The following is a 16987-nucleotide window of genomic DNA, read 5'->3' as shown; positions in this document are numbered from 1 at the left end:
AGACAGTACAAGAGAGCTTGAAGCAGAACTGAGGGAGATAACTCTCCAGGCAGACCCTGATACAAAGAGACAATTACTTGACACCAGAAGCAGCTACAAGGAGTATGACCTCTGTTAGAAAAGAAGAAACTTCTGCTGTGGACTCAAGAAAACTGGTCTTTACAATAAAGTTTTGCGTTGCAAAGAGGACTAGTTGATTATATGAAGAGAGAAAAGATTTGGAGGCCTCTCAGGACTGGAGAAGCAAGGAGCTTTGGCCAAATTCCCCTATTATTGACCATACTTTAAGTCTAAGATTATGCCCACTCATTCCATGAAGGCAGAGGGTATTTTGTGGGAGTGTGACACAGTTTTCTGAGGGAAACGATTTGTAAAAACTAATTTTTGCTATTCTATTTTAGTAAAAAAAAAAAATCTTGTTATGAAAAACACGTTGACTTGATGTAGGGATACGGTTGTCAGGCTCTGGGAACAAAGCGTACCTTTAATAAACAGTTTTAAATTGAATCTGCACTTTGATCAGAGAAAACAACATTTTTAGGAAGCAGGTGCAGCGACTTACACCTCTCCTACGCCTACAAGGTGGAGCGCAGTGGGACTTGAATTTAACGAGCGAGACCCCAAGGCCCCAAGGCCCCAGGGAAACATTAAGTGTACGCATGCCAGTTTCACCAAACTGTGGTGCATCACAAGGAGGACTGTCTTGTGACAAGGCTCTGGGAAAGCAACAAAGACACCTGTTCTGCAGCTGCTCGGCTTTTTCTTCCCAGCATGACGACAAATGTATGTCAATTTTTCAAAACTAGCAGAGGGTGGTTTCGATCCACCGACCTCTGGGTTATGGGCCCAGCACGCTTCCGCTGCGCCACTCTGCTTGGCGAAAGGGTGTCTTTTGAATACACCCATATCACTGACCACACACATACTCTGGGAAAAAATCTATTGTCTACTCATGGTGAGTCCTCTGAGAAGTGACCTAAGGGACTCCCTCCCCCCATCCTTTCCATTTTCTGCAGGGCAAGAGGAAAGAATGAACACGTGCTTTCCAAAGTCACGAGCACAATGTTTACGCTTCCAGGGTTGACCCTCGGGATGTTGTATGAAAATAAATAGAAGTGGGAGAAGGATTTCTCAAAAACCCATCCTGTGAAAGAGAGGGGGTCAAGTGCAGGGCTCCGCACCCGCTCCCCATGGCGTTGTCTTAATTTGCTCCTTTGCTAACATATGAGATAATTTGATGGTCAGTAGATGGAAACTCCTCCTTCAACCAATCAGTGAATCAACAAGTGTTGATTAAGGGCTCACGACGTGCAAGACAAAAACAATAGACTTTATTTTTGTTTTAAAGTTTGTATGCGTCCGCTCCGAGCAGGAAGGCAAGCGACCTGCCCCAGGATGCACAGCTAGGACTTGGGTCCAAGGCAGGGTCTGATGGGTCCAGATTCGATGGACTCCGAATTCCACACGCTACGATCCAACTCACCAGACCTGCAAAGGTGGCCAGCGTGGGCGTGTTCTGACCTGTGTGTCGGCTCACGAGCAGCCTGGCCAAATTCCGCAAGCCCAGTACGGCTGCAGGACCGCAGGACCGCCGGGTGACTCTGAACTGGAAAGGAATTTCCTGCTCCCAGAGGCAGATGTGTTTCCAGGGAGACGGTTCGTGTACAGTGACTTCGATTCCGAGGAGACATTCACCTTTATTACTTTCATAATTTCTCAGCATCTGCTGTTAAAAAAAAAAAAAAAAAGCGTCTTTGTACTCTATTTTCAAAGGCTCAAAGAGCTCTTGTTCTCACAACGACCACGTGGCCTAATGGATAAGGCGTCTGACTTCGGATCAGAAGATTGAGGGTTCGAATCCCTTCGTGGTTGCTTCGCTTTTGTTAATTGCATTTTCCTCACCAGATCCCCGAAGGATAGCTAAGTCTGGTGGACATTTACAGAACCCCCTTTTTGTGCAGACTCTGCACCGTTTCCTCACCTACTGGGCAGAACTAACTAGCAATAAGGAGGACTCTTTTCTCTGAATGCCCCTTTTCAAAGGAAGAGACTTGTCTCAAAGGCTTTCAATCCTGATCTTCTGAGACAAGAAATTTCCATTTCATCAATGTCTGATGCACAGGCTCTTGGGGAGCCTATTTATTTCTCATGGATATTGCTACTTTTAAAAGGGAATATGTCCACTCCAAAGGGTCTATATGGTTAACAGAGCCAGATGCGAAACCTGGAAGACCTGAGTTGGAGTCAGGCCTTTGATATAGACTGACAACCTCCCAGTTCTCTAGGAAACTCCCTAAGACTAAAACTGCATAGAAGGTTACAATAGGCTTTGTTATAACGATAATCAGTGGATTTACAGGTCCATTTCCTCTGCTAATCCTATTCTGATGGTTTCAGAAAGTTTCTTAAATAAGAAGGAAGCATTATATAACAAAGGACTCTACTGTTATCTAATATCAATTAGATTTTAGTGGAGAGGGATCACACCCATCATTTCATTGGTGGAGGGAATTTCCAGGTGAGAAAACTCCCCCTACCAATCCAGGTTGACAAATTATCTAGAATTTGAACCCAGATCTTCCCATCTCAGTGGCCAGAATGTCTCAGATGGGTAAGCATTTAGTAATTGCCTACTGTTTGCAGAGATGGAAAGCTGGCAAGAAACACAGTGGTCTTTTGTAACTTCCAGTGTACGAGGACAGAACGCAGCTATACAATGGACGAATGAGTGTATGGCAGTCCGTGGCTTAGACTGTCTGGGCCCTCAGGACACCCTGTCCTCTTCCAAACAGAGTTATTTCACTAAGTTTCGAGATTTTCCCCAAGCTGAACTGGGTGATACAATCCTCACCTCTATATCTAGCTGCTCTCAGACCATGCTCCATCAGTCTCATCCAACCATGCACCAGGACTTCAATTACTTAATCAGCAAGGATTTGTTAAGCTCTTATGAGTCAGGCACTGTACCGAGTTCTAGGAGTGCAAAAAAAGGTAAAAATAGTCCCTAACCTCAAGGAGCTCACATTCTAATGGGGAAAAAACCATAATAACAGCTTGCATTTATATGGTTCTTTGAGCATTTTTTAAAAATATCATCTGATCTTTGACAACTCTGGGAAGTAGGTACCATTATAATCCCCATTTTACAGATGAAAAACATAGGCAAACTAATGTTAACTCATTCACCCACTATGACACAGCTCATAGGTAGCTGAGATCAGACTTGAACTGAAATCTTACTGACTTGGATCTGTCACTCTATCACTGTGCAGAATGTGAAAGAGCTAAATGGATGGCATCTTGCCATCTGCCCTCCTGTTCCACTGGTACTGATGAGGGCTGGAAGGAGGGGTGTGAGATCCCACAAAGACCAGGGTACAAGGGGCAGGTTGCCTGGAGAAGAATTCACAGATTCAAGCATTGTTGAGATCAAGGTAAAGATTTATTACGCTATTCAGCAGGCAGGAGTTCTTAGGGAATCTGCAACCTTAAAGGCGTGCAGGGAAAGTTTATACAGGATATAGTATAGGAAACATGTGCCAAATATGCTAACTAGGTGTTTTGGGGTGGGATTAGGGAGTGGTTAAGGAGTGGTCAGTTCTTAAAGGAACAAGCATTTTTGGTATCTACTGCACAGGTATTTTACCCAAAATTCATCAGGAAATAGCCCAAGTGGGGGCTACCTGGAGGTATGGTTTTAGGCCTGAAACTGTCAACTGGCTGTCAGGGCTGGCTCAGAAATACCAGGTTGTTCTCATCAATGTTTTGTTAGACAAGAGAAATGTAAGGGAGTATACATATGTCTAAGTCTAGAATACATATGATTGGTCAGTGAGTAGTAAATGTCATTATGACCCAGTGCACAGCCAGTTCAGCTAGTACACAGATGGTTCAAACTAATGAGTTCTATAGGTACAGCCGGCTATTATAGCAGGAAAGGAGATAATTGTTGCTAGGGCAGGCTGTGACCTTGGGCTGTGGAGAAACTACCTGGGACAGTGTTCTGAGGCTAGGGAGAGATGTGATTTTTAAGGAGAAATGTGATTTTTAAAGAGAAATGTGATTTTAGAATTGGGGCCCAAGCACATGAACCCAAGCACCCCATCAGTACCACTCTCTTCTCTGATCCTGTCTCCTCTTCAACCTCATGCTCAAGGAATGATAACCTAAAATTAATACCACCATTGCTACAGGAAAAGGCATAAGAATGTCCTGCCCTCCTTGCAATCCTTTCCATCACTTTGACCAAAGCTGCCTTTCCTGGTCACCACTGTCTAAAGTATGTTATATGAGACACCCAGTAGAACATAAGCAGGAATATCTCACTTTTATCTTTGTGTTCCTAGAACTAAGCTCAGTGCATGGCACATAGTAGGGGGGTTAACAAATGCTTGTTGCTTCAGTGATTGAATGTGTTGAATGAAATACTCCAAAGTCATCTGAATTCATACCCAGTTTCTGACATTTATGAGTTGTGTGATGCCCATACAGAAGCTCCATTGTTGGAGCATAAAAACCCCTGGGGGCATTGAAGAGCTGAGTCTTACCTCAGCCCTGGGTGGAGGCCCTGGCTGAGCCAGTCTTTGTCTCAAACTGAATGGCAGCCCTGCCCATCCAGCTTATCTGAAAATCAGCCCCCAGTGCTGACTTGGGAACTGGAGGCCAAGTGGCTGTGGAGAGGTATCTGCTAAGATTCTGGGCACAAAAATCCCTCTCTGCCTCCAGACCAGTACACGCTTGATTGTGCCACCTTGGAGGAACTGAGATCTCACAGATTCCCAGAGTATACCCTACTCTTGACAAAGGACCCAAAAGTCAAGTAACTGGTTAGGAAAATGCCCAAAAAAATAAGACTATAGAAGGTTACTTTCTTGGTGAACAGATATCTCCTCCCATCCTTTCTCATGAGGAAGAATAATGCCTACCATCAGGGAAAGACATAGAAGTCAAGGCTTTTGTATCCCAAACATCCAAAATTAGGTCTCTTGGCTGCCCCATCTTACTGCTGCGTCTATTAAACTCAAACTCCAGGCCTTTTTATGTAAATGGTTATCTAATACTGCTTCCAGTCCATCCTATAGGGATGGGTTTTTTAAAGACCCCAGTGCAGGACTTGACATTTCTCCCTATTACATGTCATCTAATTATCTTTGGCCCAGATCCTGGCCAAGGCATGATCAAATTGTGACCCAAGACGAGATTAGACTTTTTTGAAATAAACTTTATCTCAGTCTGTTATTGAGACTTGCTTGAGGTTTGTTCTTTGCTCTCACAAATGATCATGACGTCCGGAAGTAACGCCACGATACGAAGTGAATTGGATTTAAGTGAGGAAGGGCTGTGCAAAGTCACCAACCTCACTTTCTCCTTTGGAGCCAGCTGGGTCCAGTGGCAAGGTATAAATCGGTATGACTGGAGATGGCCTAGGATGCAGTGGGAAACTTGGTTTTTTCAAGATAAGGTCATTAACAGGTCTCAGTTTGAGGAAGAGCCCATTCAGCGATTAAGGCTTAATAAGAAGTGAGGTAAACAATGGCCTCTAAAAAAAACCCAATAGATTTGGGGGAGGAAGACCCACAGAGTTTCTGGTCAAAACAGAAACAATTGCTATTTCTAAGCCAATCAGGGCCAAAACTATGACCAAATAGGGCTTGGCCAGGGATCTATTTTTGGCCAATCAAAGAGTGACCCATGATTCTGAAAGCCTGAGGCCAGTCCAGGAGGATCAAATGAGATAAAGTGTCCAAAAAATTTTGCAAACCTTCAGCTATCTAAATGTAGATACCTAAGCTTTCAAATAAGTGGAAGGAAGGAAAGGAGCTTTTATTTTGCTCCCACTATGTGACCGGCATACAAACATTATCTAATTTTATCCTTTACAACAACCCTCTGAGGTTGGTGTTATCCTTATCCCCAGTTTACAATTGAGAAAAATGGGACAAGAGAGGCTATGACTTGCTCCAGGTAATACATCTAGGAAGTATCTGAGGCAGGATATGAACTCTGGTCTTCCTGACTCTGGGACAGGAACTCCATCCTCTGGGCCATCTAGTTACCTCAGGGAATAAAGGAAGGCTACAGCCTGAGAAGTTCCCAGGTCTTGGGCACCATGGTCTCTGGACTGTGGCAGAAGGAAGAAGGCTCACTGATGGCCCTTTCTGGGAACTGCCCCTTAACCTTGGCACTGTCATCTTCAGCTCTCTATTTATTCCTTCTAATCACTGTGGCAGATGGCTGGGGTCTCCTCTGCCAACTGATCCCTAAACTAGGGCAGCAGACAAACTCCCAAACTAGGGCAGCACCCAACATGTCCAAGATTAGGGCAGTACCCATACCTCCAAGACTGGGGCAGTGTGTCACCTTCCTACTCTGAGGCCAGGAGCCAACACCTCCGTTATGGTGTCAGTGGGCCAATGCCCACCCATACTAGGACAGTCCACAACCCAGAGAAGTCCAGTCACCAGGAAAGCACTGAAAATTCTATGGACCAGGGGTTCCAGAGAGAGGTTCAGGTTCTCATTTGAGTGTATTTGATTGATTTCCCACCTCTGATTCCACAGAGGGGGAACCATCAGTTAGTAAAGTTTCATGGGGCATGGACATTTCTAGACTGAAAAGTTCTCGACATAGAATATTCCAGAAAAAGGAGGGGGTGCTGAGGAGGGGGGAGGGGCAGATCTAGGAAAAAGGTAACCTAATGCAAATAAGACTAGCATCTTTTCACCCCTCTTCCCCCGCATAACAACTACCACCAGGGTTGTTTGGACTATCACTAACATGTGAGTAAACAAGAAACAAATTCAAAAGCTTAGAAAACTGTTGCACTTGTTTGCACAAATTTCTTATCAAAATGTAAATCAAGCTTAATCCAAAATTGGCCTGGCCAGTGAGAGTTAAAGGACATCTGAATGAGTGTCCTTTTGCGCATTTCTGACATGTATTCTGTTTTGGACAGAAACCCTGAGGGTCTTCCCCTCCCAGACTGATATATACATATACATATATGTGATATATCACATATACATATGTATATATGTATACACACATGTGCATGCATATGTGTACATGCACCTATAGAAATATATGTGTTTATATAGACATATATTTGTGTGTGTGTGTATACTATTTAAAAGAGGCCATTCTTTGCCTCATTTCTTACTTAATCTAATCACTGAATGGGTGCTGCCTCAGTCAAACTAAGACTTGGGAAAGATTCTCTCTTAAAAAGACTGAGGTTCTCCACTGCATCTGGGTCATCTCCAGTCTTCCTGATTTATATCTGGACACTAGATACAGATGGTTCTGGAGGAGAGAGTCGGGCTGGTGACTTTGAACTTAAAAAATCCAATTCACTTGCAAGTCATGGCATCACCTTCCTGATGTCACCTCTGAGAACAAAGGATAAGTCAGAACTGAGGGAAAACAGTGTGTGTGTGGCAGGGGAAGTATTTATATTTGGAGAAAGATTTTAGGAGGAATGAGAATGGCCCCAGGAGGCCAAATGTCTCTGTGGCCTGTGGTCCTGTTTCCTGAACAGAGATGGAGGAAAAACTAAGACGAAAGGGGCGAGGGGCGGGGGGAGACAGGGGGAGGGGAAGAAAAGGTGGGAGGGAGCAGGTGAGGAGAGAAATGTAGAGAGCTGAGTGTGGTGGTGGTCCCTTTCTTCATGCCCAGATTTTTCTCTGGAAAGACCCTTTTCAAGTTTTCCCTGATGACAGCCAACATTCTTCCACCACAATCTCCCAGTCCCACTTCTAAAAACTTTGATGTGCTTGTTGACTTTTTTTTGGAGGCATTTGGGGTTAAGTGACTTGCCCAGGGTCACACAGCTAGTAGTGTCTGAGGCTGGATTTGAATTCAGGTCCTCACCATGATACAGCACCTAGCTGCCCCCCTTGTTGTTTTGAAAGGAAAAGAGAATCAATCGTCAGCCTCCAGTGCCAACAGGATGCTCCCCCCTGCCCAGGGTTAGGGGTATAGTAGGCACTTTCAAAATTCCTTTTAAGTGAATTCCTCAAATCTGCCTGTTTCTAGGGCATCTCAAACTTAATAGACCCAACTATATTTTAATCAGTTTACTCCTCAGTCTCTTCCATCTATGTGACTTATCCTAGCATCCAAAGTCCTTCACAGCTGCATCCTGGTCTTTTCCAACTTTACCTACAATTCTGCTCTGTAAATCCCTCAGAGCAACTGAACTCAACCCCTTAGTATTCTCTGAACACAAATGCAAGGTTTCTTCTCTCTATACCTTCACCCAGTTTGTTTGTTTAGTCAAGAATGTCAGTATGTGCTATCACCACTATCCTGTGGATTTTCTATGTATCCATTAGGGTATTATATCTCCTGGTAGCCAGGCCAAGATATACCTTTCCCACAGATCTGGGGGAGGAAGTGGTCTTTGCTGGCAGTGTCAAATAGACAAATCTTAGGTAAATCTGGGATATAGGTTTATAGGAGTCCGACCTTAGAAATCATGCAGGGACCCCCTTCGTTTGACAGGTGAAGAAACTAAGGTTCATGAAGGGGAAAAGATTTACTCAAGCTCTCATAGTAATTAAACAGAAGGGTCCAGATTACAAGTTGAATCCTTTGCCTCCTTAGTCCTCAGCTCTAGCTCTTGTATTATATCAAAATGTGTTTGCTTTCCAGCATGTCATGAATTTACCAGTTCCACTTAAAAGTACATTTTTAGGATAAATAAGGGCTACAGCTGGATCTCTCATTAAAGGAAAAAGACCCTATGCAAGTAAAAAGTAACACAAGGGAATACAGCATTCATGGATATATATATACACACACACACACACACACACACACATATATATGTGTGTGTGTGTGTGTGTGTGTATATGTATACACATATATATTACTCAGTTCTTCTTTTTGACATGGCAGAATCTGGGCCCAGTATAGCCCAATTCAGGGGTGGGGAGCCTGTGGCTTCGAGGTCACATGTGGCCTTCTAGGTCCTCAAGTACAGACCTTTGACTGAATTCAAACTTCACAAGAGGGCCACATGTGCCCTTGAAGCCGCAGGTTCCACACCCCTGGTCTAATTGCAGATTGACACAGGAAATCCAGGACATTCAAACACACCCTTCTGAAGCCTGTGACAACCCAGAAAACCAGTGGTTGGCCACAGGCCCAAGTGCAGTGACAAAGGGAAGGTCCCTTCAGTGCTGCAGACCACAGGGACCACACTTGGGCTTCCAACTACTTTGTCCTCGTATCTTCATAGTTTGGCTGGTTGAAAGCATAAACCAGTCTCTGAGGCTTCTTTGTTTAAATACCCTTTCAATATATTCCTAGCATGGATGGAAGGGTCCAGAGGCATCTTGGATATTTGATTCCTGCCCCATCCTTAATAGCTCCTTGCCAGAACACTCAAGGAGAGCAGCAATAATGTTAATAAAAGCTAGCAGTAATGTAGTATGTGCCAGCGTAATGATTATCTCATTTGATCCTCAAAACAACTCTGATAGGTAGGTGCTATTATTATTCCCCTTTTTACAGAGGAGGAAGCTGAGGCAAATAGAGATTAAGAGCCTTGCCCAAAGTGACACAGCTATTAAGTATCTAAAGCCAGATTTGAACTCAGGTCTTCCTGACTCCAGGTACAGTGATCTATCCACTTGGTCACCTCAAAAAACATTTAATAAGTATCTACTAGAAAGCAGCTAGGTGGCTCAGTGGATAGAGCACTGGGCCTGGAGTCAGGATAGACCTGAATACTGGCTGTGACCCTGTGGAGGTCACTTAACCTCTGTCCTAATCCACTGGAGCAGGAAATGACAAACCAAGGATCACTGAATCAGACAGGACTGAACTATGTGCCAGACCCTAGTGATACACAAAGATCAGAACAAAACAGTCCTCATCCTCAAGGATGTGATATTCATAAGTATATAGAAGGTCATTTTTTGGAGAGAGAAGGGATATCACAAGATCAAACTCAAATGTCACCTCCTCCATGTGGACCATTTTTTTGTTTTTTTTTAAATTTTATGTATTTTCATTATTCTACAATCACTACCATATAACTTAGATTTTTTTCCCTCCCTCCCCCTCTTTCCCTCCTACTTCCACCCTCCTTCCCTGAGACAGCATAAAATTTTATATAGGTTCTACACATACATTCCTATTAAATACATTTTCATCATAGTCATGTTGCAGAGAAGAATTAAAATGAATGGAAGAAATCATACAACAAACCAAAACGTAATGCAAAAGAAAATGATCTGCTACATTCTGTGATTGAATTCCATAGTTCTTTCTCTGGATGTGGAGGGCATTTTACCTTAAAAGACCATTGGGAATTTTTTAAGTCCTTGCATTGTAATGAAGTTCTAAGTCTACCAGGAAAAAATCCTTACACACTGTGGTCGTTGCTGTGCACAAAGTTCTCTTGGTTCTCCTCCTTTCACTCAGCATCAGATCATATTAGTCTTTCCAGGCCTCTCTGAAGTCTTCCTGTTTATCATTTCTTATGACACAATGGTACTCCATCACATTCATATACCACAATTTATTCAGCCATCCCCAATTGATGGGCATCCCCTTGATTTCCAGTGTTTGGCCACCACAAAGGGTCATGAAGACCCTGGACCCTTCTAAACACACCCTCCCTTCCTAAGAAAGGAATTATCTTTCTCTCTGAGCTAACACAGACCTTTGTATCTCCCTTAAGGCACTTTCACATTCATTTCACATTCCAGTGTGAAAACTGACAAACAATTAATGGGTACAAGCAGACTTTGCAAACATCACACATCTGCCTGTACATTATGACTTTTGACCTTGAGGGAAAACCTAGTGTAAAAGGAAGAATCTCTGTCTCCTCCAGCAGATCCATTCTCCTTTCCTTGACCTTATTATAAAATGTCCCTATTTCATTTTATACCCTCTCCCATTCATTTCAGCAGAAAGGCAGAAGTCAATAGTTCAAGCTACTGATACGACGTTATAATTTCTTTTTAAATAGTGTATCATCTTTTATTTTGACTTAATTGTAAGAGAATAAAAAGGAAGACACTTGAATACTTTGTTCTTGTAAGTGTATATAAATGCATTTCCACCACAGAAGTAATGTCATGTTGGGAAAGTTGTCTCCAATTTCCTTTCTAAAATACATTTTTATAAATATATTTTATTTTCATATCATCTGTGTTTCCTAATCAACCCTCCCCTGTCCTCCTCTTCTTCCCAGAGTAATCCTTTGTAACAGAAAGAAAAAAGAAAAAGAAACTAACCAATATCAAACAAATCGGACATTATATGCCATGATTCATACCCACAGCACCTCATCTCTACAAAGAAGGGAAAAGATGTCTTCTCACCTATTTCAAACTTAAATTTGCAGAGTTGTCAAGATTATCAAGATCATTCAGGATTCCTTGAAAGACATAAACCACAGAAATAAACCCTTTGAGAATAGGAGAGACCAAATGGATGAAAAAAATGTAAATTGGCCTATCAGTCAATCAATCAATCCACATTTATTAAGCTGAGTGCCTTATTATGACTGTGCCAGGCACTTTGCTAAGCTCTGGGGATACAAAAAGAGGAGAAAGACAGTCCTTACCCTCAAAGAGCTTAAAATCTAATGATTTCAACATGTACCTGAAAGGACACCCTATAGAATTTACCTCTCCAACAGCATGTAAATATGAAACAGACAATGCAGATGGACACTAAATCGAACCCAAGTTGAACAGGAAGAGGACAGTAGGTTGGCTTGTTTTTGAGAAACTGAACAGTGCTTTTATTGACCCAAACTTTCCATAACAGCAAAGGCCCAACTTTTTAACATTTTTCTGGTAGTTGTATGGAAGCAAGACTTGGGTCCCGCCTGCCTCAAAATTACAGTCACAGAGGTCGGTGCAAAGTTGTATGATGGGTGTGAGCAGGCAGTCACAGGTAACCAAGGAGGAACTCTGAAGAAGAATAGATACAAAGGATGTCATGGAGGAACCAGTATGACCAATAGGGAAGACAGACTGGTCACATGGCCAGAGTGAGGGATGACAGGATGACAAACAGAAGACCACACAGTCCTACCACTACTTTCTTGATGTTGGGAGAAAGCCAAGAAGGCCTCCAGCACACTGGCAACATTTTAGGAAAACATAGATGGGCAGGCATATGTTGCCATCTGCATCGTTGGAGACAATTCTAGAATCAATGAGGTCTGACCCATGGAAGTATTAAATATTGAAAGAGCTCTCAGAAATTCACATAGGCTGCCTTGGTAGGTAGTGATTTACCTCTGGTCGTTTTCAGGAGTCTTGATGACTTGTCAAGGATATTAAGAGGATTGCTACTCAAGTTCAGTTTGGGCATTAAGGTCCCTTCTAACTTTGAGAGGCTATGGTTCAAGTTCATTTTCACTTTTAACTCAGTATCCTATGGCTCTCTTTATTGTTATTGATACCTCAGATTACAAGTGTACAGAGAGCTTACAAATGAAGAAATTCTCTCTACCAGTGTTTCTTAGTGACTATTCTCTTCTGTCTCTCCTCTCTACAATCACCTACATAAAGAAGGTGGCCCTTCTTTATGCCAAGGCAAATTCCTCAGCATTCATTCTTAATCCTATCCCCTCCCACCTTTTCCAGCAGACTGACCCCTCTTTCATCCTCTCTCTCTCTTTCTGTCTCTGTCTCCCTTTGTGTCTCCTTATCAGTTGACTCCTTCCCTGCTGCCTGCAAACATACCCATGTCTCCCCCATCCTCAGAAAACTCTCATTTGATCCAACCATACCTGATAATTACCATTCTTTACATTTCCTCTCTTTTGCTGCTAAAATTCTACATCTACAACAGGTGCCTCCATTCCTCTCCCCTCACTTGCTTCTGGATCCACCACACTCTGACTTCCTACCTCATTATTTCCTGCAATGACTCTCTCCAAAGTTGCCAACAAGTGGCCTTTTCTCAGTTCTCACCATTCTTGATTTATCTTCATCACTTGACACTATCAATCACTCTCTCTTCCTAAATACTCTTTCCTTTCTAGGCTTTAGTGATGCAATCTGACCTACATGTCGGACCAATCTTTCTCAGTCTCCTTTGCTCCATCTTCATACAATGCATTTCTACTAACTGTGGGTGGGTGTCCATCAACAGTCTGTCCTGGGCTCTCTCCTCTTTCCCCTTGACACAGTGGTTCTCAACCTTTTTTGTGTGTCATGTTAAACATTTCCACATTAGTCATGTGAAAGAAGACTCAGAATAAAAGGGAAAAACCATGAGAAAGAAAAAACAAAAAAAATGAAAGTAATACACTTCCATTGAGGTTCAGGGGTGCCGGGGCTCTGAAATAGTGACATGAGGGTCTTACCTGAGTGAATTCAACCCAAGACTTCATTCAACCAAAGACAAAGTTTATTAGAACATTGGTCAGGGTGGGCATTCTAAAAAATTCTAAAAAATCTACCATATTGGCCAGACTTTTAAGGAATCTAAGCATTGGCTAGACTTAAAGAATCTGAAGCATTTGTGATGCTTACCCTAAATGCAGGCCAGATTCAATCAGAGCACCTCAATGGAGGCAAGCTCTTATAGACAGAAAGACTATAAGAAGTGAGAAGGGGTCTAGATAGAATTAAGGGAGTGGTGGTCTAGGGTAACTGGGGAAGGCCCAGAGACCTGGGCCACTTGGGAAAGTCCAGGGACCCCTTTTTGGGGTCTAGATCCCAAAGACGTGGTCTTTTCCTTTGTGGGGTCCAGATCCCATCCTCATCATTTTGATCTGCATTCAGATTCCACAGTTCTTTCTCTGGATATGGTCCCCATCGAGGTTTCAATATATCACAGGTTGACATAACGAATTAAATAAGAATATGGGGGGAATTTTGCAGAAGCTGCAGATGACACGTGAAGGTCAGCAAACACAGAAAAAGTGAGACACTCATAAATGCATAAAATATAGTATTGTATAATATTAATCCAAATTTTACAGTAAGATGCTGTAAACCCCTGAAAAAGAAAAAAAAAATTCAGACTTTATTTAGATTTCTATGCCCCTAACTCCTGCAATACGGCAGGGATGTGGGTACAATGTACGTATCTTGTGATGAGGGCTGGAAAGGGGTGTGAGACCCTCACAAAGACCTGAGTGCCAGGTCCTTGTCACCTGGAGAAGAATTCACAGACTCAAGCAATGTTGAGATCATGGTAAAGATTTATTACACTTTTCAGCAGACAAGAGTTCTTAGGGAACCTGCAACCTTAAAGGGGTACAGAGAAAGTTTATATAGGATATTCTATAGGAAACATGTACCAAATAGGCTAACTACATGTTTTGGGAAGGGATTAGGGAGTGGTTAAGGAGTGGTCAATTCTTAAAGGAACAAGCACTTTTGGTATCTACTGCACAGGCATTTTACCCAAAATTCATCAGGAAATAGCCCAAGTGGGGGCTACCTGGAGGTGTGGTTTTTAGGCCTGAAAAGTCACGAAGTCAACTAGTTGTCAAGTCTGGTTCAGAAATACCAGGTTGCTCTCATCAATGTCTTGTTAGACAAGATAAATGTAAGGGAGTATACAGATGTCTAAGTCTAGGATACATATGATTGGTCAGTGAGTAGGAAATATCATTATGACCCAGGGCACAGCCAGTTCAGCTAGTACACAGCTGGTTCAAACTAATGAGTTCTATAGGTACAACTGGCTGCTGTAGCAGGAAGGGAGATAACTGTTGTTGCTAGGGCAGGCTGTGTCCTTGGGCTGGGGAGAAACTGCCTGGGATAGTGCTTTGAGGCTGGGGAGAAATGTGATTTTAGAATTGGGGTCTAAGCGCATGCACCCAAGCACCCCATCATCTTGTACATAAATGGTTATTTGAATGTTGTTTCCCCCATTAAAATATGAGCCCTGTGAGAACCCAGACTCTATTTTCACTGTTCTTTGTGATGAGGTACAAGCCCAAGCCAAGATCCCTTTGGATCAAGAGGGCTTTTGTCCCATTAGTCTGAAGGACCCCCAGAAAGTCTGGCCTTTGGGGAGGGCTCCTTGGATTCCATTTCTCCCAGGTTAGATACTCCCTATCTTCTATTTAGCATTCTTTTGATATTCCTCCCTTTGATTCTATTACCAGCCACTCCCATCAGGATCCTCCCTGGGTTTGATCTATGGAGACCATGCCAGGGACCTCAGACTATCTGGTGACCCTGCTTCTGTCCCAGGCCCTCCATTGTCTGATATCTCCTGATTGTCTCCAGCTGTTTCCAACACTTGACCAGTCACCCCCTCCTTGGACTTCTCCTCAAGATCCTCCCTGAACCCCTCCTCCCATCACCCTAGACTACCAGACCACCCCTAGATCCCTTCTACAGTCATTTCTGTATTTAAGTTCCATCTTGGCTCCTTGAAGGCATTGATTCAATCCAGCTCAGACTCTGTCTAGCTGGGATTCTATCTGGCCTGCTTGTGAATACAAGCATTACAAATGCTTAGGCTTCTTAAGAGTCAACTCAGTAAGGCGAATCTTTAATAAACTTTGTTTTCTTTGGCTTTAAGAAGTCTTGAGTCAAATTCATCTGAGCAGGACCTAGTGTGTTGGTATTTTGGGGTCCCCAGCACCCCTAAACCTCATCATTTGTATCATCAGTGAGTAGCATGGTGCCCAATATTTGATAAGTGCTTAATTGTTCTGAAACTTCCAATCTTAGAGAGTTGTTTAGACCTCTGAGAGGATAAATACTTGCCCAGGGTCATTAAGGCAGTAGCTATTGGGAATCAGGACTTGAACCCAAGGTATACTGACTCCCTTACTATCATACATGATACCCTCTCAGCTATCCATCAGGAGCCATAAAATAGCACAACCCTTACCACAAGACACTGGACATTGCAAGCACTGAATGTGGTCTTCAAAATTTTGATTGAATTTGTTGATTTAGGTATGCTCCCTATTTCTCCACTTGGATTCTGGAGGGGTGTCCATAATTAGACAGAGTAAAGCCAAGTTGAAAGGAGCTAGCCAGGCCAAACCCTAAACTGAATCATTATTTCTGCTTTTTATAGCATACCAACACCCAGGATACCTGGAACTATGCCAAGAAGGGGAGGGTTAGACATAGAGACTTAAACTGGTCAGATCCAATGAATCTAGACTCCAGGGGACTGCCCAAAGCCTTTGGCACTGCTTAGTTTTTGTGATACTGAACTCTACTTAAAATAACAGGGCTCAGACTCTGAGATTTTAGTGTCTGACAGAAATCGGCATTGCAATGACAGCAACTGAGAGCGTGTATGTGTGCGCGTGCAGCACGGACACACGTGTGTGCAAAATGCTTTGCACACTTTAGAGTACTATTTAAGTATTAGCCCTTCTTATCTTTCCTTACCCTATAAATAATAAAATTGACAGGGTGATGCTAGTGCTTTCTTTCTCAGACTCCTCTCAATTTATTATATATAAGAGCAAGTCTTTTGAGAGATCCATTAGATTGTAAGGTTCTTGAGGGTAAGGCCTGTCTTTTGCCTCTTTTTGTATCTCCAGCACTTAGCACATTGCCTAGCATATAGTAGGAACTTAATAAATGTTTATTGATTGATTAGGATAGCAGAGTATAGTGGAAAGAACATGTAATTTGGAGTCAGAGGTCCTGAGTTTCAGTCCTGGTCCTCACTATCCACCTGTAACTTACTACCTATAAGACTATAGGCAAGTCACTATATTTCTTTTGGTCTTAATTTTCTCACCTGCCAAATGAGGGGGTTGGCTTTGAGGTCAACCTGGTCCTGAGGGTCCTGAGGTCTCTTCCAGCTTTAAACCTATGATCCTTCCAGAAATTTCCTCATCTGTAATACAGCGATATCAATATCTTGACTTTAGTAGGTCTGAATAGATCCATGACAATGAGAGATGACTACAGGCTATGGAGGCAGGCAGGTAAAAGGATAGAATATCATTGAAGGCTTTGGAGAGGGCAGATGATAACCCTCAAAGGACTTTGGCCATGGGAAGGATGATAATAAT

General features: G+C 42.8%; 2 non-coding genes across 2 annotated transcripts; one reads left to right on the top strand and one right to left on the bottom strand.

Annotated features, from left to right (window-relative positions):
- Positions 1–803: 803 nt before the first annotated feature.
- Positions 804–875, bottom strand: TRNAM-CAU (transfer RNA methionine (anticodon CAU)). Its single transcript has one exon. It is a non-coding gene; the product is annotated as a tRNA-Met (tRNA).
- Positions 876–1799: 924 nt separating this feature from the next.
- Positions 1800–1872, top strand: TRNAR-UCG (transfer RNA arginine (anticodon UCG)). Its single transcript has one exon. It is a non-coding gene; the product is annotated as a tRNA-Arg (tRNA).
- The last annotated feature ends 15115 nt before the right edge of the window (positions 1873–16987 follow it).

Source organism: Notamacropus eugenii, chromosome 1 (genome assembly GCF_028372415.1).
Source record: "Notamacropus eugenii isolate mMacEug1 chromosome 1, mMacEug1.pri_v2, whole genome shotgun sequence".
Taxonomy (NCBI): domain Eukaryota; kingdom Metazoa; phylum Chordata; class Mammalia; order Diprotodontia; family Macropodidae; genus Notamacropus; species Notamacropus eugenii.
The sequence above is the reverse complement of the archived record's forward strand: the minus strand, read 5'-3'. Positions and strand labels throughout refer to the sequence as shown.